The sequence below is a fragment of the Rhinolophus hipposideros genome (assembly GCF_964194185.1).
Source record: "Rhinolophus hipposideros genome assembly, chromosome: 5".
NCBI classification, from domain to species: domain Eukaryota; kingdom Metazoa; phylum Chordata; class Mammalia; order Chiroptera; family Rhinolophidae; genus Rhinolophus; species Rhinolophus hipposideros.
In genome coordinates, this window is record NC_138051.1 from 82,492,626 (window position 1) to 82,518,089 (window position 25,464).

Here is a 25,464-nt window from a genome sequence, read left to right on the forward strand (position 1 = left end):
GTAAGTAATTTCCTCACCTCTGTCCCTAGTTGACACATACCTGAGATCTCTGCTTTAGTATATCACCTCCTCTTGGAAGTCCCCCTCCACTTCCTTGAGAAATTCAAATTCCCCAAATAAACATTCCTCATAACTTCCTGGAATTCACCCTTATTGCACATTTCACAGTTGCTCCTTTACATTTAGTTGTGAGATTATTTGATTCATAGCTCTTCCCTAAGTAGTTCTCTCTCTCTCTCTCTCTCTCTCTCTCTCTCTCTCTCTCTCTCTCTCTCTCTCTCCCCCCCCCCTCCCTCTCACTCTCCCTCTCTCCTGCTTCTCCTTCTCTCTCATTTTCTCTTCCTTCCTTTTTTCCTTCTTCTTTCTTTCCTTCGTTCCTTCGTTCCTTCGTTCCTTCCTTCCTTCCTTCCTTCCTTCCTTCCTTCCTTCCTTCCTTCCTTCCTTCCTTCCTTCCTTCCTTCCTCCATTTTTTTTTTAGTACGAGTATGTCCCATGCACTATGTGGGGCATATTTATACTAAAATATTTTATTTTTTTGAAATTCAAATTTAACTGGGTATCCTATATTTTCTATGGCAACCTTAGTTAGAAACCACCCTTATTTTTGCCCCTTGCACTATAGATGGGAGTATAACAAATCATGCAACATTTGATGAATAAATGAAGTGAGTTAAAAATATATATATATTGTGGCAGTGCTGTATAGGGTGAATTGGTATAACAAGAAACTGAATTTGGAAGGACTGCTTAGCAAACTCTTGTAATCAGCAAAGGTAAACATATTAAGGACCCAAATAGGATGGAGGATTTGAGGCTGGAAAGACAGAGATATGTAGGAGGAATAGTCCAAGTAGGGGTCAGAATTTGGACAGGTGTGCCTATGTCACGAAGCAACACCTTGACGTGTAGGGGGAAGGACCACTTAAAATTCCTAGTAATCAGGATCACAAAGAATGATAACGATAATGATAAATGTAACCCCTCTCATTTACATAGTGTTTCACATCTTTCTGTTCTATGCTGTACCTCACGTCCCTTTGGGAGAGAGCCTACTTCCGAATAGATGGCCATTTAATGATCACTTTTCTTTGCAAATGCAATTAAATTTCCCAGTCAATATAGTTTATCAGTTTGGAGATGATTTTCTTCATTTCTGTTCATTTTTAATCAATTCCTGTTACGTCCACTCCGTATTTTCAGAGCTGAATCTTGTGTTTCTGAAACACCAGATAGTTTTCTATTGTGCATAACAAACCTCCGATGCATTTGCATTAACAGGTTGATATTTTTATCCATCGGGTTTTCTAAAAATGGGCTCTAACTGGTCTCTAATGAGATGACCAGCCAGAGGCTAATTTCTGTGATATTTCTTCCTGATGCCAGAACAGGTGGAGGTTGACAGGTCACAAGCTCCCACTTCACATAATAAAGATGTAATTCCAGTCATTCAAGTTTGTATTGAAAGCAAATCTTTTCATTCCTTATTTTTCAATTAGTGCTAGGTCTAGTACCACGGCCTCTAGCTACAGGAGGCCAGACAATTGTATTCTTAACTAGGTGTGCAAACCGAGACCACAGGTGACATTTCCTGAGCTGCACGTACAGTGGTCTTGAACAGTTTTCTTCAGCACATACTTGCCTGTGAATGGCCATTTGAAAGAGCAAGTGTGATGAGTAAGTGATTAAGTGAGTGAAACAATAAAAAGACAGAATAGGCTAATGGAAAGAATGGAGGCTCTCTAACTCCACACCCCTGAGTGTGACTGACAGATCACTGTCTCAGCCGATTACTCTAGTTCAGAAGTAAGCAAACCTTTCCTCTAAGGGGCCAGCCAGACAGTAAACATTTTCACCTTTGCAGGACATACAGCCCCTGCCTTTACCACCGCTATTCAACTTTGCCTTAGTAGTGGGAAAGCAACCACAGACAACTTGTAAACGGATGAGGATGGCTGTGCCACAGTAAAATTGTATTTACAAATAGAGACAGGCTGGGTTTACTGACTCCTGTCCTGTATTTAAGCTTCCTGATCTGAAAATGGCAGTAATAAAACTTGTTGTTGTTGTACATAACAATTTCTCTATATGCAAAGAACTCAGCACAGAATCTGACACCTGAATAAGTGTTCAGTGAGTGCTAACCAGTATCGTGATTATAATAAATGAATTTTGGAGCTATAAGGAATCTCAGTGACTAAAGGTAATTTTTCTCCTTTTAAAAGATGACTAAGTGGAAGATCCAAGAGGTAGAGGGACTCAGGTCAGGTGACTGCAGTGTCTTTCTCCACAATTCCTTTCACATCACCGCTTTCCATATTCCCAGTAAATATGGCAGCATAAAGCCAAGCTGGATATGTGAGGATTGATTCCGCAGCATGCATGCATTGAATAGCAACCACATGTAAGATACTGTGTTATATATTACAAGGGAAGCAAAGATCAATTACGTTTTTGCCCTTAAAGCTCTAACAGAATTTATTTACCCAAATAACTATAATTAGATGGGAAATGACAAGTGATGGGAAATGACTCAGGAGTGTCTCCTGAGTCCCAAGCCCTGTGCTCAGGGGCTTGCGTGTGTTGTATCTACCTATGAACCACTCAGTAGTCTCATTTTCAGCATCATGTCCTCAGAGACACTGGCTCACAAGCTAAGTGAATTGCTTCAAGCCAAGAGTTACCCCATGGCTAAAGTGTGGTTAATCTAGCGATTGCTACATAACAAACTACAGGCATACCTGGGAGGTATTGAGGCTTTGGTTCCAGGCCATCACAATAAAGTGAATATTGCAGTAAAGCAAGTCACACCATTTTTTTGGTTTCCCCGTGCATATAAAAGTATTTTTTATACTATACTATTAAGCATGCAATAGCATTATGTCTAAAAAAGCAATGTACTTACTTAAATTAAAAAAATAGTTCATTGCTAAAAGATGCTCACCATCATCTGAGCCTGTTGAAAAAATGGCTACAATAGACTAGCTTGATGCAGGGTTTCCACAAAGACACAATGTCTACAAAGCACAGTAAAGCAAGGCACGCCTGTGCTCGAAAACTTTGTATTCAAAACAGTCACGCTATTTGCTTGTGATTTTGTGGGTCAGCAAGTTAGGCTGGACCCAGCTGGGTAGTTCTGAAGGTGTCAGAAGGGGTTACTCGTGTGGCTGTAGTCATCTGGAGATGGACTGGGGTTGATGGTCTAAGATGGTCTCACTCACATGTCTGGCCATTGGTTCTGGCTATCACTCTGGGGGATCATAGGTGGTATGGTTATCTTTGCTCTGCAGGACCTTTCATCCTGACTTGGCTAACCCAGGCTTTTTCACATGGTGGTCTCTGGGCTGCTTTCTAAGAGAGTGATAACAAGAGCAGCAAGAACTTTGGAGAGCTTGGCATTCACACAATAGCTCCTGCTCTACATTCTAATGGTGAAAGCAATTCTCAAGGCCAGGCAAGATTCAGTTGGCGGCGACACAAATTTCACCTCTTAGTGGGAGGAGCAGCAAAGTCACATTGCAAAAGGAGATCTCGCAGGGACGAGAGGAGTTCTTGCCATATTTACAAATAATCTACCAGAAGTTGGTAACTGAGTAGGGAATTGGGTCTTAACAGAAATATAAAGATTTGTGAAGTGTTGACTTTGCCAGAGCAGGGATTATAAAGAACAGCATTCGTTCTTAGCTGGGAACTTGTATTACAAGTGTTCTTAGCACACTTGTATTATATTATCTAGGTAATTCCCTCTTGCCTTTACTCTACAAATGAATTGCTATTGCTCTATGTAGGGTCATCATTACAAGACTGGGTTCCATATATATGATACGTCTATGTTTTCAGAGGATTTTTCACTTCGATTATATCACATTAAATATGGTATGTAGTTTTGTTGCATTTCTTAACTCAGAGAAAGAGGGCAAAGCTACTCCCTCATTCCCTCTCTGTCATTTGGTGTCATCTGAGCAGCAAAGCAGATTCCCAGCTCACTTTCCAAAGACAATCATGTGGACCATCTTTAGTGATGGGCTGTGGCTGAGTGTTTGCCCCAGCAGCTGTTTTGTTGTGAAGATGAAAGTTTGATGGACTTTAAGATGGAAAGGAAGGAATCTCTTCCCGGAGAGATTTGATTTCATCGGCAGCTGTCTTACCCATCTTCATTAAGGTGGGCTGTGGACACTGCAAGGCCATTCTGAACCAGCGGTCATAAAAGTAATAGGCGCCACTCAACCTCAGCAGCTCAGACTGCTGCTTGAGATCTGTCATCTCAGCAGCTATTGCAGAGAAAGAACGAATCTCCTGTAGGGAACACAACAGTCATTGTGTGACAGAAGTGAAACTGAAAGAAATAGATTTTTTTATTAGCTGCAAATCAAACCCTTACACATCATCCCTTGAAGGTGACAGCACCTGATACTCTCAGGCAGGGTTTGAGCAAATTATTCAGGCTTCCAGAAGACAACATAGGGTTGATATCCATGGGTGCATGTGCACACTGCTCATTTGAAATCTCAGACTTGGCTATGTGTGTAAGTGTAAGGGACAGATTTGTGGGCTGGAGGTTGGGGTAGGGGACCTGAGATGTAGCACGAAGAGGGAACTAGGAGAGAGGATCCAGTGTTGATTAGAGGAATCTTGAAGTGAGTGGCTAATAATATTCAGTCCTCTGGATTTCTGGCTCTGAGACCTTTTCCTCCAGAAATGTTTGCTGAAGGGAGGCAAGAAAATGTATCCTTTTCTCCAGAAAATTAAGCATTTCAAATGGCAGGCTGCCATGGACATTTCTTTCCATTATTAAGGTTCCTTTGTATTGCAGTTCAACACTTCACACCACCTGGATTGTTATAATAATGGTAGCAGTTACCATTTATTGAACCCTTGTCACGTGCCACATGCTTTATATATAGATATATGTGGCTATGATCCATAAAAGATATCCTTGCAGATAGCTTTATCCCTAGGAAACTAATGCTCTTAGAGGTTAAGTAACTTACCCAAGAACACACAGCTTGTAAAGGGGCAGTGCAGGGATCCAAACCCCCCAAAAACCATTATCACCCTGTCTCTGCAAGGCTGGGTCTACAGGCAATACCCTGCATGAGTGGTATGAAGATTTGTGAAGGACTTTTTAATTCAATTATTGTCTAGATCTTCTTTGGAAAGTCTTTTCAACAGCTGTAAGGTCAAAATACCAGCTATCTGATCAAATAGTGTTATTGAAAATGCAATAAAGATCATGTGCACTGTAGACCTTTGGAATCAGAGGGCACTTGCTAGATCATCTAGTGATTCTGGTCTAACATCTATTCTGGCCAGTGTTGCTACATTGTACAGAAAATGAGGTCTGGATAGGTCAAGGAGCACAGCCGTAGTACTGGAGTTAGCGGCAGAATGGGAAAGCCTTCTCCCTGTCTCTTGCCCTTTCTCCTCTGTAACACTGCACATCTCTTGTGGAATAATTTACTGGTATTTTTTAGGTAAAAGCTACTTACTGTGATCAACTTAGGCCAGGGGCTGGCAAACCTTTTCTGTAAAAAGATCAGATAGTAAATATTTTCAGCTTTCCGACCTGAAAGATCTCTGTTACGACTACTCAATTCTGTCCTTATCACTGTAAAACAATCACAGGCTATATGGAAATGAATGGGCATTACTGCATTCAATCCAACTTTATTTATCAAAACACAAACAGGGCTGGTCTGGCTTGCAGACCCTGCCTTACACCATTAGTGGTATAGCTGCCCTGGAGAAATGTCCGTCTCCACGTTTTGGGATTTATTCTCCAGTAGTAATAATACATATAGTGGTAATAGAGTAGTGATGTTGGTGATGTTCGTAATAATAGCAGTAGCAGCATCAGCAGCAACAATGCCACCTCTTTACATTGCCACCTGCTTTCAGGTTTATGAAATACTTTCACAATTATCATCTCACGTAATCCTTTTTCACACCTGCTCAAAAACTACATAAGCAAGGGAGACTCACCAGCTGAGGAGTGTGCTACAAAGAGAGCAGAACAAGATAGACATGAAGGGGTGAGGTATGATACAGGTGCACAGAAAAAAAGGTTGTACGCCTCCTGGCACCATTAGGGGACAGCTCATCCCGTGGTGATTGAGGAGCGTCAGAGTTCCTAGAACACTTCCAATACTCCATAGAAAATTTGCATTTAAGTGTCCAGAAAAGAGAGGCTTGTTCTAAGAAAGCATGGTCTGAGGAGAGCTCTTCATCTCTGTTCACTACCTTTTTCTCAGTATGTTAGTTAGTAGCTATGAAAAGTGACCTGTTATTACCATTTGTTCAACAAAACTTTATTTAACATATAGAGGACTTGCCTGGTATTAACAAGCAAGAGACTCCTGCCCTAAAACATCTTTAGCTCCACAAATAAACACCCACAGGAACATGTCGCTGACTCTGGTCATCCATTCTGCAGCCTGCCAAAAGCATAGCCATGCTTGTTGGGTTCTGGACGTAGATGTCTGGGACTGACTTCTGGTTCTGCCACTTGTTAGCTGTATAACCTTGAGCAAGTTCTTTATTCTAGTCTTTTTGTCATGTTTTTCACCTGTAAAATGGGAATAATGTTTTTTTTGTGTGTGTTTTTTTTAACTATGTGTGGTGAGGATTTAAGAGCTAATACATGTAAAAGTGCTTATATGTTGCCTTACTAAGTGCCCAAATAAATGCCAACTGTTATTCTGGTTATTGTCACTGCTGTAATTGCTGGTAAAAATAACTGCCAAAACTACCATACAACATACCATACAAACCTTACTTTTTTCAATGTGGATCCCATACTCTGGACATTTTCCCAGCACCTAGGGGTTTCGTAGCTGATATATCTTTTGAAACTTGTTGACAAACACAGAGTTAAGTAAGGTGAGCAGCATTTATCTCCTGACACTTTACAGATGGAAGGAATCTTAGAGGTTATCTAGGCCAGAGACACATTTTGGAGATAAGGAACTGAGGTTCATGGAAACTAAATGACTTGTAAAATCAAATACACTTGGGGCAGAATGAGGGCTAGAACTTTGGCAATTAGGTTTTTTTCTCTGAACCTAAAAATCCTCCCACATAGATTACTAAGTTATTCCATTTCACCTAATTCCTCATATTTATGTGATTATTTTAAAGATCCCACTGGCTACAAATGATACATTAATAAACTAGCCATGAAGCACAGTGGTTTCACCTTACAGCCCTCAGTTTCCTCATCTGTCTCGTGTTATAGGAGCTTTATAAGGGTCTCTAAGGTGGCTCTCGGGTTCAGATAAGGTACCACCTGAAAGAATAAGGTGGTGTCAGAGTGGAATCTTTTTTTTTTTAAATTTTATTTTATTTTTATTATTATTATTTTTTTTTAATCAAACTGGCAACCTTGTGGTTCAGAGCCCACTGGCCCATGTGGGAATCGAACCGGCAGCCTTTGGAGTTAGGAGCACGGAGCTCCAGCCGCCTGAGCCACCGGGCCGGCCCCGAGTGGAATCTTTACATACATATATTAGCCTGAAAAGATTGTTGTGTTCTAGTGTGAAATAGCCACCAGCCCGGACAAAAACGTGTCATGTGATTCCATCATTGAAATTATCTGAGTGTGATGACCCTAAATTATTCTTTGTTCTCTAGAGAATTCAGTAGTGCCACAGAGCTTCTCTAAGAGCTGGGGTGCTTTGTCAGCTGAAATCCTTCCCAGAGTGATTGGTATCCATTGATTCTATTGTATTTGGCCCATAAGTAAGAGATCTAAAAGAAGACATCCTAGCCACACTAGACTGTATATTCCCTCTGAGGACAGTGCAGTCATCCTTCTTGAAGCTTCCCTATTTTGACAACTCTTCCTTTTTATTCTTCATTGTTACGTCACCCCCATGCCCTTCACTCTTGACATTGGGCACTGGCTTCACAGCAGTCAACAATACTCTTGTTTTTATATTTAAAGGCAAATGCCATTTTAATACAGTCCCATCCCTCCCCCCGCCCCTGCATATACTCACCTATAAAGAGCCTTTGGCTTTAAAAGGTAATGCTAGATGCTTTGGCAGAGATTCAGGCAGATATAGACAGACAGACAGACAGACAGATAGATGGATATTTTAATACAAGGTTATTTGTTTGTTTGGGTGTTTTTAATGGTTACTCGTTAACATCATGATCTCATATGGAAAATTCATTTAATATGCACAGAGGTTGGAGCGTGTTGTTCACATCCCTTGCTACCAACTTTCCAAGGTATCCCGGCAGCTGGTTTCTTGCTTTCCTCTCAGCCTTGATACCTAATCCATCATCAGAGATAGCCCCAGTTGTCTGCAAATTGCAGTCTCATCAGGTCTGCAAGATGGCATCTTGTTTGACTCTTCTCTGTACCTTCCATTCACACCTCGGGACTAGGGCTTTGGGAAGAGCCAGTCTTGCCACACTGGCGACTGTGGTTGATGAACAGATTTTGGTTTTCCCCACTATTGACTTCATTAAACATGACACACATTTTAGTCTCCAGGTAGGGTGAAACTTTTTTTACTGACCCTTATTAAGAGCTGTCTTTTTAAGAAGGGTCACTCAGGAAGAAGGGCAGGGAGGGTCCCCCCTTTCTACTTCCAGAAGTAGTTGATTTTGGTAAACAACCTTGATTCAACTTTTAGAGTTCTTTTACCTCCCTGATTATAATAGCCACCATTTATCAAATGCTTACAATTCACCAGGCATTAGGAATGATCTCATTTATTTCTCTGATGCATGGGTACTGTGTTTCCCCCAAAATAAGACCTAGCCGGACCATCAGCTCTTATTTTAATATAATAGAGGACCAGGTCTCATATATTATAATGTAATATAATAATATAATATAATACTGGGTCTTATATTAATTTTTGCTCCAAAAGACGCATTAGAGCTGATGGTCTGGCTCGGTCTTATTTTCGGGGAAATGGTATTATTATCTCCATTTTCTCATAAGGGAATTGAGTCTCAAAAAACTTAAATAAGTTGCTCTAGGTCTCACATCAATAGAGGGGCAGAGCTGGGAATTGAATCTAATAAATCTGGCTTCAGAGCTTGAAATTTCAACCACTGTACTCTATCCCTTCCACACTGCCTTTAGCTACTTGATTATATTTTAGGATTACCTCTTGATTATTGGTCTTTAAAAATCCTTGAGTTCATTCTGACTTTATCAGGTGTATTAGTTACCTATCACTTCATAGCAACTTACCCCAAAACTTAGCACCTTAAAACATTGCACATTTATTGTGTTTCTGTGGATCAGGGATTCAAGAAAGGCTTAGCTGGGTGGATCTGGCTCACGCTCCCTCACGATGCTGTAGTCAAGATATTGGCTAGTGCTACCGTCATCCGAAGGCTTGACAATCTATTTTCAAGGTTTACACACGTGCCTAGCAAGTTAGTGCTGGTGGTTGATAGGAAGCCTTAGTTCCTCAGCACCTTCTGGTAATGTCTGGCCTAAATTTGATTTTACCCACGAATCAGCTTCGTCTTTCAACTGAAGCTCAGCGCTCTCTCTCTCTCTCTCTCTCTCTCTCTCTCTCTCTCTCTCTCTCTCTCTCTCTCTCTCTCTCTCAATCTTTAGCATCAGTCCATCTGTATTAGTTTGCTTGCGCTGCTATACCAAAGTAGCACAGACTGAGTGTCTTAAACAACAGAAATTTATTTTCTCACTATTTCGGAGGTCTGAAAGTCTATTTCACTTTCTATTCACTCACTATTTCTGAAAGTCTGAGATCAAAGTGTCAAGAGGGTTGATGCCTCTCTCCTTGTCTAATAGATAACCTCTTCTCCCTCATTCTTCACATGATCTTCTCTGTGTTTCTATGTCCTGATCTCTTCTTCTTATAAGGACATCAGTCATATTGCATTAAGACCCACACTATTGACTCTCATTTTAATTTAATTACCTCTTTAAAAACACTATCTTCAAATACAGTTACATGAGGTGCTGGGGTTAGGACTTCAACATAAAATTTTGGGCGGACAACATTAAGCCCATAATACCATCTTTGACCTTTGTCTGTCTTGGGGAATTTTTTTTATATATACATTTTCTTACCTGTAACTCGGGTTTCATTTCTCTTTCCTCAACCTCTCTTTAGCTCATATCCTCAAGGCTATTGTGCAGTCAGTCTTAACAGTTAGTCACTTGCCTTTCTGGTTTTTCATCATACTAGAATGACTTGGGATGCTATACCTTTAAAATCTTTGCAGGTGAGACTGGTCCTCAAATCTTCTAATGAATTCTCTAGAAACGTTTAACTCATGTATCGTATTCTCCTAAAGGAGCTGTGGTTATTGTCAAACGTTTGTATCAACCAGTTTTTGAGCATATACTGAGTGCTAAGAAGAGCAATTTTTAATAGTTTTACGGGCAGGGTCTATGCATCTTTGTTATCCTTTATCTTGAATGCCCTATAGATGTCCCAAAAGATTTTATGGCTTGTGGGATAGTCTGAAGACCAGATGGAAGCTAGAGAAAGAATAGAACCAAAAGTATCTCTTTGTCTTACATGAAAGAAGCTATTAGCATTAAGAAGGTGGTAGAGAACAAATTATTAAGATTATACACTGAATGTATGCAGTTGCCCGTGTTTGTTCCTCATCAGCCCATAGGAAGCTTTCTAATCTTTTGCAAGGGTGCCTGCTCGTTACATGCCTGTGCTCTGTTCAAATCTTCTGTGACTACACCACAGCCCAGTTTTCCTTTGAAACCTGGAAGCCCATGAGTTATGTTGGAATTCCCAAGTGATTTTGATGCATCTAATTTCCCTCATTGTACTTCTCTTATCCTGTAATGCACTGTTGATTCCAGTTGTCTAACCATGATGGGAAATAGCCAGAATTATTGTAATAGGACCATTCAGTTCACTAAGGCTTACAATATGCCTATTAAAAATAGGGAAAGCTTACAACTCCTCATAGCAACATGGTTATTAGACTTTACCTCAAGCAAACTTTGATAGGTATTTGGGAATAATTCTTTTCAAGGCCTGAAGTGTGTGAAATATACTATATATTATTGTAAATGCAGGAGCAATGTTCCCTTCTATTAGAAGAAAGAAAAGAGATTTCCGTGGAGAAACTACTTAAAAGATCAAGAGTCTTACCTGAAATGTGACTTGGTGATGAAGAAAGGGAAACCACCCCTCCTTCCATAGGCTACCAGAAGTAAAGTGGGAAATAAATCAAAACAGAGTTGACCATAAACAAAGATATTCTGATCATTGGACAACACTTAAATGCCAAAGTACAAAATAGAGAGTAGTATTACAAGAAATAACACCAGATTTTTCTCCCAACTAGGTACAAGTTACTTAGTTTTCATGACTAACCAGGTTAATCATATTCTCAGTCTTAGCATCCTTCAATGTAAAAAAATAATACATGAAATCAAACCTAAGTGTGTTCTTTTTAGCTCTATCCATTGTGTTAGCCCATCCAGAACAAGCTGCAATTCTGGAAGTTATGCCTTAGAAAACAATTTATTTAGTGCATTTCAATGCTACACAAAGCTTTATTCCTTAATATGAGCTGTTATTTGTTACTAGAAAGAAAACAGAGCAAGATATGGCCCTTTGGGGAGACGGTTAAATAAGAAATACATTTCCAGATGATATCACATGCAAATAGTACTCTGAAATCACAAGGCATCAAAATTAATTAGGCTGAATCCATTGCTTTGTTAGGTATAAATCTCTAATTTTACTTCAGTGCTGAGAAGAGTGACTCTTGTGTCAGGTGTGTCTTAATTTGCTCAGGCTGCTATAAGAAAGTGCCATAAACTGGTAGCTTATAAACCCCAGAAATTTATTTCTCACAGTTCTGGAGGCTGGGAAGTCCATGAAGCACAGTGCTGGCAGACTCAGTGTTTGCTAAGTGCCTGCTTTCTGGTTCATAGAGGGCGTCTTCTTGCTGTGTCTTCACATGATGGAAGACGTGAGGAAGCTCTTCTATGAGAACACTAATCCTATTTATGAGGGCTTCACTCTCATGCCTAAAGTGCTTCCCAATTGCTCCACCTCCGAATACTGTCACACTGGGCATTAAATGTCATCATGAATTTTGGAGGGGCACAAACAAGGTGGAAAGTGTGGTTCCTATTTTTATCTTCCATCCTCTGTGTTCTAAGTCCGGAACAAAACTGAGAACCTTGGAAAAGGATTATATTAATCGACACTACAAGAGTACCATGCAGACGTTCCCCGGCCTCCAACACCCTGCAATTGCATCTCGTCATTGACTCAAAGCATACTTTTGGTGCTGATGCTGAGAAAAAGAATATGCATATAGTAGGGATTCCATTGTTACTCCCATGATGGGTGTTAGCTGGGGAGATTGTTTTAGCTAACAAGAAACCCAATCTCTGTTAGGCATATCAGTCTAGGTGATATTATGAGTATTGAACAACCAAAAAGACAAGCAGTCAATCATAATTTACTCTGGCTTGGGTCCCCTGCTGACAGGCATTGACCTTCTAGCTGCTGAATTATGGGAAGAGGGAGAAGGGCCAGGATAATCACTGTGTGGTTGGGGGGAGGGGTGGATCCTTTGAAGCAGTGATTTTTTTTTCAATTGTAGTTGACATTTAATATTACTTTATACTAGTGTCAGCTATACAGCATAGTGGTTAGGTATTTATATAATTTATGTAATGATCCCCCCAATAACTCTAGTACCCAGCTGGCACTATATGAGTACATAATTACAATATCACTGACTTTGTTCCCTATGCTGTACTTTACAACCCCGTGACTATTTTGTAACTACCAGTTTGTGCTTCTTAATCCCTTCCCCCTTTTACCCATCCTCTAACCCCCTTTTGAAAAGAGATATGCACCCCTATATTCACTGCAGCCTTGTGTACAATAGCCAAGGCATAGATGCAACCAAAATGCTCATCAGTGGACGATTGGATAAAGATATGGTACATATGTACAATGGAATTTTAGCTATAAGAAAGAAAAAAAAATTACCATTTGCAACAACATGGATGGACCTAGAGGGCATTATGTTGAGTGAAATAAGTCAGACTGAGAAAGACAAATGCCATATGATTTCGCTTATCTGTGGAATCTAAAGAATAAAATAAATGAACAGACAAGACAGAAACAAACTCATAGATAGCAGAGAACAAATTGATGGTTACTAGATGAAGCAATGACTTTTTGCCATCTACTTCTGAAATTATTTCCACATGTTAATAATTGCTCTAGCTATATGGGTGCACATCAGTTGACATTGGCCTTGCATATTGATCATTTGAAGATGCAGACTTCAATAGGTACTCCATAGGGAACTTGTATTTCTTATATTGTACTGGACTCATAGCTTCAGGTAATCTCTCCATCTCTTCCCCTCTATCTCTCTACCTCTATCTCTCTCCAGTTACTAAATTAACGGAGTTGGGAAGTTTTAAATTTTGGTTTACATTTTCTTTTCCACTGTCCATTGTTTGAATGGAAGTAGGAAGTTTTTGTGTATCAGGAAGTGTATTCATTTCCTAGAGCTGTATAACAAAGTACCACAAAGTAGGTGGCTTGAAACAACAGAAATTTATTGTGTCATAACTCTGGAGGCTAAAAGTCGAAAACCAAAATGTCAGCAGGTCTGTGTTCCTTCTGAAGACTCTAGGGGAGGCTTCTTGTCTCTTTTTAGCTTCTGATATTTTCCTAGCAATCTTTGGCTGACAGTTGCAATACTTTGATCTCTGCCTCCATTATCACATGACATTTTCCCCTTGCCTACCCGGGTATCTTTTGGGTGTCCCTTTCTTAGGAAGACATCAGTTATACTGGGTTAAGGACCCACCCTGCTCCACTATGGCCTCATCTTAACTAATTATATCTGCAATGATTCTATTTCCAATAAGGTCACCTTCTGAGGTACTCGGGTTATGACTTTAAGATATCTTTTTGAGGTGAAACAATTCAACCCCCTTACAGGAAGGAAACTCACTGACAAAAAAAATTGTGTCATTCTGAAAGGCTGATGAGATTTCAGTGTGTAGAGTACTTGCTCCAAAATGGGGTACGTATATTGGGGGGTGTACAGTGAAAGCTTTAAACCTTTTTTTTAATATTTACTTTTATCCTATTTTTTTACCTTTCTATTATATTATGTTTAATAATATATTTCATGCGTAAGTATAGTAATACATGTCTACATGTTATAAAAGTACATACATTGAAGGGCAAATGCTCAGAAACTTTTACTGATGGTGGATAGGACATGATGAAAAGGTTTTCCAGCCAGTACAAGGCTTTAATGACATATAGTTTCAGAGAAAATCTCTGTGGAGGATTTTAACAGATCCAATTCAAGTTAAACTGGGCTAGCAATGAGATTGTCAATGCAAAGAAAAATGAGAGTACCAAGTCCACCCACAGTTTGAAAATGTCTTCTTTCAAGTCAGAAGTGAAAGCATGAGATCACAAGCACAGAGGCCCTCAATGCAAAGAAGGGGAAAGGTAGACTCTGCAGATGAACAGGTGTGCAGAAGCAGCTAGGCATTGTGTGCCTGTCCTTTCTCAGAAGGAACGCAGAGCAGATCTATGACTGGCTTTTTCTCATGTCCAACTTTGTCCATTGAGTAGGTGAGTTAGAAGGTACTATCATTGGAATGTCATTGAAAGAGTTCTTTCTCATTTAGCATTGTCACCAAGTTCCTAGAACTAAGCAATGATAATTGTCACCTCGAGCCATTCTTAAGCTGTTGTCATGTTTCAGTGTTGTTGAGTAATACCATATGTCTTAGGAATATCTCGTTAGGTTAAGTCCAGGAAATTAAACTAGAGATGAGCTTGGGTGCCTCTCTTCATTTATTTCTGTGGAATGTTTTTGAGGTTAATTTTGAATAATCGTTGTGCATTATTAGATTTATATCACTAGTTTTGAATATCCCTGTGATGGTCCACCAGGGAACATTTTCTAAGATTCATATTAATTTTCTTCACTTCTTGCCTCATTATTTCCCCTTATGTTAGCATCAGCCTCTAAGCATTACCTCCCTTCCCTCCCCTAATTATTCAGTATTAAGGTTTTATTTCTTTCTCTCTGCTCACTTTTTCTTTTTTTTTCTTTTTTGACCGAGTTATGTAGTAATTTGGTTTCCAAGTCATATTTTCTTATAGTTACTTGGGGATATCAGCTAGAACAAGATTACCTGCAAGCGCTTAAAGACTGAAGATTTTGTGTATATACATCCATTTTACAGTTCTGTTTATGAAAGATCCTCTATTATAATAGAATAAACTATATTGGACCTACAATCCACACCCTTTTCTTTAATTAAAACTATCACGAGACTTTTGAGTTTTACGTTCCTTAGCGTGATCCCTTGCTTGTGAAGACAAAAGAGGGGGCAGAGAATTCTGATTGGTCATTTCTCATGCTGGCAGGAGCTATAATACTCCCTTTCTCCATCCTTTCTAATTACTTTCTCATAGATACTAAAACACGCACCCCTGAGCATCTAGAAGGGTTAAACACTGATCAAAGGCACGTTTAGCTATATCCCCTGGACAAGCTGATTCAATGAAGAAAAAGCTTGGGCTCTGGGAGAGCATTTGAAAAGACAAGTAAATTAACAATAAGCATTTTAGTAGCAGTAAAAACTGCTGAGTGAAAGCAAACCTGGTGTTTCATAGGACTTGGGGTATTTGGAGTAATGGGATGGATTGGAAAAACTGTGTTTCAAGGAGTAGGGCAGAGTTTAAAGGGGTGAGATGTAGTCTTCTAGTCCATTCCACTTGTGACATACAGCCTTTCCTAGAACAGACTTTGTCTTTTTGAGCAATTATCAATGTTATAATTTCACGTGTGTTGCTTTTAGGTATGCTTAGGGTTATGGTTGTGGCTCAAATTAGTTAAATGAATTTTTGTAGTTATGGATTTTTGTGTCCTTAGCATTGCAATTGAGTGTTAGCAGTACCATTTTTTCACGAATCCCATTCTCTCTGTTAGTAGGTGTCCTTATTTATAAAACTGATGTTCTTACAGCTGGCAGGATTCTGTTTGGTTAGATGAGCTGGCAGGATTCTGTTTGGTTAGAATATGCCCCAAAATGTTCAAGTGTGAATTACTCCTTTACCTTGCATTTTATATACCTTTTTTGTACTTTGCTTAAAAGAAAAGACATTAACAAACAATTCAGATTAAAATTTGAAATTCAGGCCTTTGGCAAATACATACAAAATTGCTGTGTTGTCCAAGGTGTCTAATTAATTACCACAACTTTCCAATTTTCCATGTTCAATAAGTCTGTGAAATGCTATTTATGGAAGCATAAATCACTGGCTATTAAACATGAAAATACCCAGGAGTAAATACACAATGCACTCTTATAAGAAAGGCTATCAGTAGCCTAAATAAGCAGTGGACATTCTACACTGACTGTCCACTCTATTCTACAGCTTGATCTTAAAATGTTAAAGCTGGACAGGGCCTGGTGAGTTGCTGAAGTAGTCTCTGCATTGTTAATGAATGCACCAAGTTCAGGAGAGGTGAAATTATGTTCGTAAGGTACTTTAACTATTGCAAACCTCTGAAGTCTTTCCTGTCCAACCGACAGTGTAATCAACATGTAAGTCTCTGCCTATTTTGTACCGTTTGCAGGCTATGTCTGGGAAGATAACATAATGTGTCATATGTGGATAAATCATGACATTGAAACCACCAGGGATTTTTCTTTTTTACAACATTCACTATGCTGACTGCTTAATGTCAGGAATGATATCTTTATTGATGTTTGAACCTATCATATGTCTTGGTGCTTGGTTGGTATTCAATAAATATTTGTTGAATTAATGCACGTTTTCCACTTTTGTACCCAACTGTGATATTGGATTGATTTTGTGATTTCATCTGGGTTGATGATGCTTTTTACTTAATGAAATGCTTTTTCTGAAAAACTTGGATTTCAGTGAGCAGATTTCTTAAATTAAGGACACTCTATTCTTCATTATGGCATTAAGAATCCTGGGACAAACGTTTTTATTTATATACTTGAGTTCAGTTTATTTTGTTGGGTATTTGGGAGGTGGCCTGAAATATTTCAAACATTTTTTACACACACACACACACACACACACGGCAAACATATATGTATGTATATATACATATATATACACACACACACACGTACACATATGGAAGGTCATTTGTGGGAATGTTTGTAAAACAATTTTCTCTAGCACATCACGAATTAATGGTAACTCATATATAATACATGATTTTAAGCAATGTTATGTGACATCACCTTTCCCACATTCTAGTTAACTTTATCTGTACAGTTGTGTAATAAGTAAACCCACAAGGAGGTAAACAAGTCAATATTTTGTTCATGGAGTCTTTTAAAACCCTCTGCTAGCTTTGATTAGAAAGCTTTGAATGCCATCCTTGGTCCTGGCTCGTCCTCTATTGATGTACACAGCTTCTAGGAAGGCATTGAAAGAACACACATTTAACCAAATAAATTTACGGGTGGCGCTGATGCTAAGTCAAAAAAGTTCTTTGACAATATGGAACCATGAAGTGAAATGGACAGGAAACCAACATTTCTTGAACACCTCCTGTATGCCAGACATTTCATATTTCTTATCCTTGAGAGAATTTATGATACGGGATTATTATTTTTTTTTCCATATGGGAAAACTGAAAATGAAATATATTAAATTAATTCTCAAGGTCATATGGCTTAAAAATATTTTGTATGGAATACAGTTTAGTTATTTCTGATTGTAATGTCCTTCTTCTTACTTTAAAATAAACTAATGAACAAGCACAATTAGTTTAGGGAGACCTATTTTGACAGAAATTCTTGCAAAGCAGTCCCTGGAACTTTAACTTACTGCAAACTCAATGTAGACCATTGGCTGCTAAAAGAAATCTACACAGAAGTAATTCTTTTGTACATTAGTGTTGGTCAGACCACATAAAAGGTATTATATTTATACACCTCACTGAATTCACAAATTAGAAAGCATTTTGAAGAAGAAAACCTGAAGGTATGGGTCTTGAACCTACATCACATAGATGACAGTCAAAGGACTTCACAAGGCTCAGATGTGGTGTGACTGAAACGATGGCAGGGAATGGATAAGAGCTAAAACCTCTGTTACGATATATATGCTAAATGGTAATGTTGAAGGAGGAATTACTTGTGGTCAGTATAGCTTTAATGGGGAGAAATGGAATCCATGCTTAGAAATGGAAATGCCAATTATTATTCATTATAAAGAAGCTCTTTATAACAATTTGTGAACTAAGACAGAGCTAATGAGGCATGGGATATTAGTCTAGACCTACGTGGCACTACTCTTAGAAAGTTACATTATTATTAATATTTTATATACAATAATTCTAATAATGGGATGACCTACTCTCTTCAGGAGAACTTGCATGTGGAGGTGTTTGTTTCCCCAGGATGGGAATAGAATAATAATGAAGCATCTACATTTATATATTGCTGGTCAATGCCGAAAATATTTGTTAAGTAGCAAGAATGTGGAGTTCTACCAGATGCATCTGGTAATAAAGATTTCTCAGAACAAACCAAGTGACCAATCTAAATTCAGGTGCGAGGTCCTTGCCTAATTTGTCCTTTGCTTTTTTCCCAAAAAGAACTTGGCCAGGAATATTGTTGCTATTGTTGCTAATAAACATAGAATCAGGCCCATAGGAAGAGAAGCCTAGAAAAGGGGATGATGCTACCAAGTTTTAGATTTGGTACTTGAGATAGAAGATTTTCAGATAAAAGATGTTGAATTAAATACACACATACAAGGTGTGACAATTAAGTTCGCGAACTGTTGCAACCTTGTTGCTAACCTTTATTGATATCAGAGGGCTTATTCATTACGAATTTGTACCAAATGGACAAACAGTTAACCAAGTTTGCTATTGGGAAGTGCTAAAAAGGCTGTGTGAAAAAGTTAGACAATCTGAACTTCTCCCCAACAATTCATGGCTCTTCCATCACGACAATGCACCCGCTCACATGGCACTGTCTGTGAGGGAGTTTTTAGCCAGTAAACAAATAACTGTACTGGAACACCCTCCCTACTCACCTGATCTGGCCCCCAATGACTTATTTCTTTATTCGAAGATAAAGGAAATATTGAAAGGAAGACATTTTGATGAAATTCAGGACATCAGAGGTAATACAACAACAGAACTGATGGACATTCTAGACAAAGAGTTCCAAAAATCACTTTGAAGGGTGGACTAGGCACTGGCATTGGTGCATAGCTTCCCAAGGGGAGTACTTTGAAGGTGACTATAGTGATACTCAGCAATGAGTTATGTAGCACTTTTTCTAGGATGAGTTCGCAAATTTAATTATCCAACCTTATATATACACACACAGATTTTATACTCAATCTCAGGGAATCCTACTTAAAAAGCTCCAGATACTACTTAATCAGGAGAAGAAACAGGTTTGTAGGAAGAGGAAATAATCAGTTCTGTCAGATAACTGCATTGGTATAGAAGCTCCAGGTCTATCAATAATATGCCATAAATTTGTGGATCAAATAAAAAGGTTCGTGATTTTTGTTGGTGTTACTTGGCTTCTCAGGAGTGGGAACAGAAAAAATTCTAGGTTTGGAGATTAGTAATAAGGTTATGTCAGAATGTTGGTTGAGGGGAAACAACCGGAGATGTGCGATAAGTTAGATGTGGTCTGGCATATTGGGAGAGGTGAGCTATTGGGTTTGGGACGGGTTAGAGGGAATAAAGTCAGAAACCAACAAGTCATCTTCTCTGAAAAAGGAAACATCTGTGGATTTCTGAGTAGAATTGCTAATATCTAATCTAATTTATTTTTTGAATCCTTGGAACATGTAGGTTTTCTTGTATCAGTATGTATGTGTATGTTATATGTATGTGTGTATTATATGTATATGTGCATTTGTGTGTATGTGTGTGTGTCTGATGCAAAAAGAAAATGTCACTGAAGAATCTCCAGTTGTCAGAGGTGCTTATCCTTCAAAAGCTCCAGTCGTTCTCCTTGTCTAAATGAGTCAGTGCCATGTGAGTCCTGAATTATTCATGGAAACATAAGGCCTGTATTGGTCTGTATACATTTATCTCTGGGTTTATTTCTATCATCTCTATCCTAATCCCTGGTCCAGTTTTGTTTCCATCTTTTTCTTCTTATTTATTTATTTATTTATTTATTTATTTATTTATTTATTTATTTATTTCCTGCTTTGGAAAAGAAACATTAGAATAAGTTATTTTACTGCTTTCTTCTTTCCTTTAACATATGGCATTTGCTTAACTTCTTGGAGAGTAGTGACTTCCTGGCCCTGGAGTTCTGATTCTAAAGGAAATGAGAGGTGTTGACCTTATGCTCACAGGCCAGAAAGCTAAGGACAAGCATTGTGTCACCTTGGCAGTGACAAGATGACAGACAGCTTGCACTTGCCTCACCTATTGGCACCTTCCAATTCCTTGCCTCACCTATTGGCACCTCCCAATTCTACATCCCAGTTGACTTTTGCTCTAGGAGTGACTTTGTTGCTTCTTGTTTTGGGGTCTGGGAATAATCATGATAGATTCTAAAACTTGTAGCAATTAGTGGTAGACAAGAGTCTACCATTGTGTTTAAACAGAAAAATAAAGACTGAGGTCTTGAAATCACCTGCTGATCCCTACTGTCATTCAGTGCCCTAATGACTATTTTCAGTTTGTTTGCTCTATGCAGCACGCAGTCAGGAGACAGACTAAGAATTTTTGCCTCAGGTAAACGTGTACGCGCGATTGCGCTCACATGCATAGACATGTGCAAGAAGGTCTCCCTCTCTTCTTGTCAAGATTGCAGCTGTCAACCATCCCCCCAGGTGTTGCTCAGAATCAGCATGCAGGGCTGTGGACTGCCTGCCACTTAGAGATGGCACCTTGCGTATATGCTACATTGACACGCTGACTTGCCTGTGCACGGTGCTAGCTTGTCCTGGAGAGCACAGGGCTAGTGTGAAGTACAAGTTCTCCTTGAGATGCATAGTAGTTCCTCTCCCTCCAAAAGAGAGAAGAGCTACCCTTGCTGGAATGGCAGAGGAGGGTCTGTGTGTACCTTCTAGCAGTGTGGTTTTGATGTCTGAATCTTCTGGAGAGAATCGCTGCAGTGAGGAGATAAAAGCAGCTGCCTTTCCAAGGGCTGTCCATTTGCGTTGATATTTACATTCTTTGCCAAAGTGACATCATTACCATTTGCTTAGTATTTGCACCACAAGGATGTGTTTTACATAATTTAAGACTTGGAAGTGATGATAATGTATTTCAGATGGGTAGCAGAGGCCACAGGGTGCTGAATCTTATTTCTTTCCTCCTCAAAGACCCCAGTGCATAAATGAGTCCCTCGTCCATATCCCTAAATCACATTAATGGTCCTGCTTATTGGGTGCCAACAATGTGTCTGGCCCTGGGTTAGAGTATGACTCTGTATTATTGTTTATCCCCCACGACAATATTGAGTGTAAGTGTTATTATCCCCCGTATAAGGTAAGGGTACTGAGGCCTAGGAAAATGATTAACTTATTCAAGTCTGAATTCACAGACATTGTCAAAGCCAAGGGCTTTACCCTAATGCTGTGCCACAGTATCCCCCATCTTATAGTCTGTTGTTCTTACAGATTTAAGGAAGAGAAAACCTCTCTTACTTCCTCAGGTAATTTAATATAAAGAAATATATTGATATTAGGGGACTCTGACCTTGGTTCATTTCTCTTTCATTCCCATCCTTACATCAGGTGCTCAGAGTCTCCTCTTTGAAATGAGTATAAAACAGCCATGTTTGCCCTGAGATAAAACTAAATGGTAATATTAGAAGCCCGATTATAGAACTCTGCCAGATGGCACTTATTTACCTGAATGTGTGTCTTCTTAGTTTTTCCCATGGGCAGAGATTTTTAAAAGAAAGGAAAAAGAAAAGTAATTGTTTTCAATGCCCTACGTAGGTATAACACTGTTGGCATGATTTGCAGTCAGGTCCTCTCTAGGCCTGTACCTTCTCTTGATCCCCCAACCCCCACCTCCAGGCCCTACCCTCCTCCATCATCATGAAAATCTGAGATCTCTTTTTCAAAAATTAGTAAAAAAGTGTTCACTCTCTAATCTTGAGATGGAACATTAGCAGCAACTTTGCCTTTTATTTCCTTCTTCCTTCCTTCCTTCCTTCCTTTTTCCTTCCTTCCTTCCTTCCTTCCTTCCTTCCTTCCTTCCTTCCTTCCTTCCTTTCTTCCTTCCTTCCTTCCTTCCTTCTTCTTCCCACACCACGTGTTCCAGAGTTGCAGCTCAGGGGAAGCCAAAATTATAAGCTGAATAACCTTTTCCTTGACGTTTCTCGAAGGACTCCTTATGTTCAGGGGATGTATCACTGCATTTGCAAATCCCCCAGCAGTGCTGTAGTTTGGAATAGCCTATTAGTCTGCTTGCGGCTCCTTCGCATAGACTCATGAATAGATTCTCATCCTTTCCTTAAAACATCGTATAGATTCAAGCATCAGAAATGAAGAAATGAAAATTCAAGCCTTCTTCGAACCTTGCCCCTCTTAGTGACACCATAGGGCACTATATACACGGCCATCTGGATCTTCTCATGTCGAAGACATCCCACAGCAATGGCTGGTGAGAGGAAGGGGGAGGCCCACTTGAATGAAAACATTCTCATGCAAACACACACATATCCAGACTCCTAGTCTTTTGCTTGTTCAGTTTCCTCCATCTACACTGTTCTTCCAATATCTGAGATCCAAATCCTGTCCTTCTCAGCTCAGTTCAGATACTATCTCTAGCCCGTGACATTTTTTCCCCTACTCTGTTCCAGTTGAAACATTTTGATTCCCATAGCCCTTTACCTTGTACCTCTTACATTAATCCCATTTACCTTATATTATTCTATTGTGTGAACATGTTTGTGGTCCTTATTAGATTATATATGTTGTGAGGGCAGAGGCCTTCCCTGATTAATTTATGTGAACACCGCAGATCCTAGATAGCACCAGGTTTCCCGAATGGTAAGTTCATGTGTGTGTGGATAAGAAGAGCTTTTATATATAATGCCTTTAATTGTGTTCCAAGAGCAGTGGCACGGTTTGTTTTCTCTTTATATCTTTCCTCTATTTATGGTTCCTTTCCTCAAATGGCTTATAAATTATTGGCAGAAATAATCAGAAAAGATAAATAATTAAAAGTGTTTTATTACATTTAGAAACAACAGTAGAAGATGAGCACGCTTCATTCTTTTTTTTTTTTACGATGCATGTATTTTATTTATTTTATTTATTTTTTATTAGTTTCAGGTGTACAAAACAATGTAATAGATATTTATCACTTATATCCCTCACACAGCTTCCTTCTTAAGTGAAAGACACAACTAAAATTTGTCAGAAGAATTACTTCAGCACCAGTGGTGAATATCAAAAGATTTTGAGAGGGGAAAACAAATATTTTAGGCTTTTTCAGGGCTGGTTACTTAATTTGCAGACACAGTGCAAAATGAAAATGTGGGTTCCTTGTACAAAAAGCTCCTTGTGCAGTAAAGTGCCCCTAAAGGTACTAAAATAAAAAGGCTGCACCCTCTGCAACTAAGATTGAAAATGGCAACTGGACTTGTTGCTGAGCTGCGCCCTCCACAACTAGATTGAAAAATGACTTGGAGCTGATGGGCCCTGGAGAAACACACTGTTCCCTAATATTCCCCCAAAAACAAAATTAGAGAGAAAAAAAAGCTTTCCCTTTCTTCTGTGGCCTTGCTCTTTCCACTTGTCATAGTGCTTTGTATTTGCTAATGTCATTCTAAGTAAAGAAAAATTAAAATTTTAAATTATTAGTGTGAATTTTGCCATTCATCTTATATGGTGTGATGCCAGTTTTAAAGGCAAGCCCAAACACGTTTAACTACACTGCAGAATTACTGAAACAGGAAACAATACTTATTTCATAGCTCATGCAGTGCATATTTATTTTGTCCTTACCAGAAAAGTGGGAACATTACATAGATCAACTCAACTGTTTTTATTTCACTACTATGATACACACACATTCTATGATACACACACATTCCATGAACACTCACTACCTTTGGCTTACCAATAAGTAAGAAAGGATAGAAAAGGAAAGAAATTATGGGTTGCTTATGTTTCCCCTTCCCTCTTTGTCATAATTTTTACCTTAAGTGGTTGGTCAGTTTATGGAAGTTATATGAGTACAAAACGGATATGATAGGGTTCATTGGTCATTTGTGTTTCATTTGGTCATTTTTTTTTTCTTTCTATGCTTGAAGCAAGTTTTGGTTCCAACTGATGAAAACATGACCTCGGAGGGCTATCAGTGTCCTGGCTTCCTCAGTAGTAGATGCGGCACATGTACTTTGCACTCATTTTGAGTCTTGCTGAATGTGCTTCCTAGGTCTGCCTACCAGAATCCTGTGCTTATGGGGTATTGCAAATGCCCTGTGGGAAAGGGGTGGCAAGAAAGAGTGAACATGTATATTGTGTGCGTCTCTTTTGTCTTGCACATGCTAATTGTCTCATTAGACTTTACTTTAAAATACAAATTCAAAGATAAAATTATTTTTAATAATCTCAAGATGGGTCAGGAGAACATTAAATCAAATACAGGTTGTGTGGAGCACTATGTGACAGTACAAGTTGAAAAACCATGAGACTGGCCCTGGGCTTTGTAAGCCATACGGCCTCTGTCTCAAACATTCATTCAACTGTTAAAACACCAAGCAGCCAGAAACAGTATGTTAACAAATTGGTGTGGCTGTGTTCCAGTAAAACTTTATTTACCAAAACAGTTGTCGGCCAGGATCTGGCCGTTGCCAGGGTTTGCTGATCCCTAGTTAGGTAAGAGCATGGAGGTAAGAGAGTATGAGACCTGTTTGAGAAATGCTTACCCAGTGAGAGGTAAGTCTGGGAAAGTCAGAGGAAGCCTAATTCTGAGGGGCCAGTTCAAATTGTTTGAATGTTATTCGCTGGGTCATGGAGAGCGATGGATGGTTTTAAACACTGAATTAAGATGATCAAAGGAGATTTTTAGTAAATTATTATGAAGGTGTTGTGTCAGAGAGATAGAGAGGGTAAATCTGGCAGCCTAGACAGGGAGCTATTGTGAGAGTTTAGGCGTTAGATGATATGAACTTGGAGTAATAAGAAAGGAGCCACAATGGTGGAAGAATTTGATCTGAGAGGAATTTTAAATGAAGAGTCGCCAAGATGTCGTGTATGATTTGACGTAAGAGATGAGAGGAGACAGGCAGGAAAGACAATACCAAGCTTTTGTGCCCAGAACACTGCAGAATGGACACTTCACTCATTCCTTGGACCTATATGGTGTATATTTCTGATTTGCTAAAATGACCATAATCAGATAATTCATAGGCTGCCTGTTTTAGGGGTTACTGAATTTTAGGCTGTTTGAGTTGGTATTAGGTCGTTGAGTTTACTTGATGCC

General features: G+C 39.1%; 1 protein-coding gene across 31 annotated transcripts in view; it reads left to right on the forward strand.

Moving 5' to 3' along the window:
- Window positions 1-25,464, forward strand: part of NRXN3 (neurexin 3) — a 1,519,061-nt gene that overhangs the window by 1,031,721 nt on the left and 461,876 nt on the right. The gene's annotated exons all lie outside the window — the stretch shown is intronic.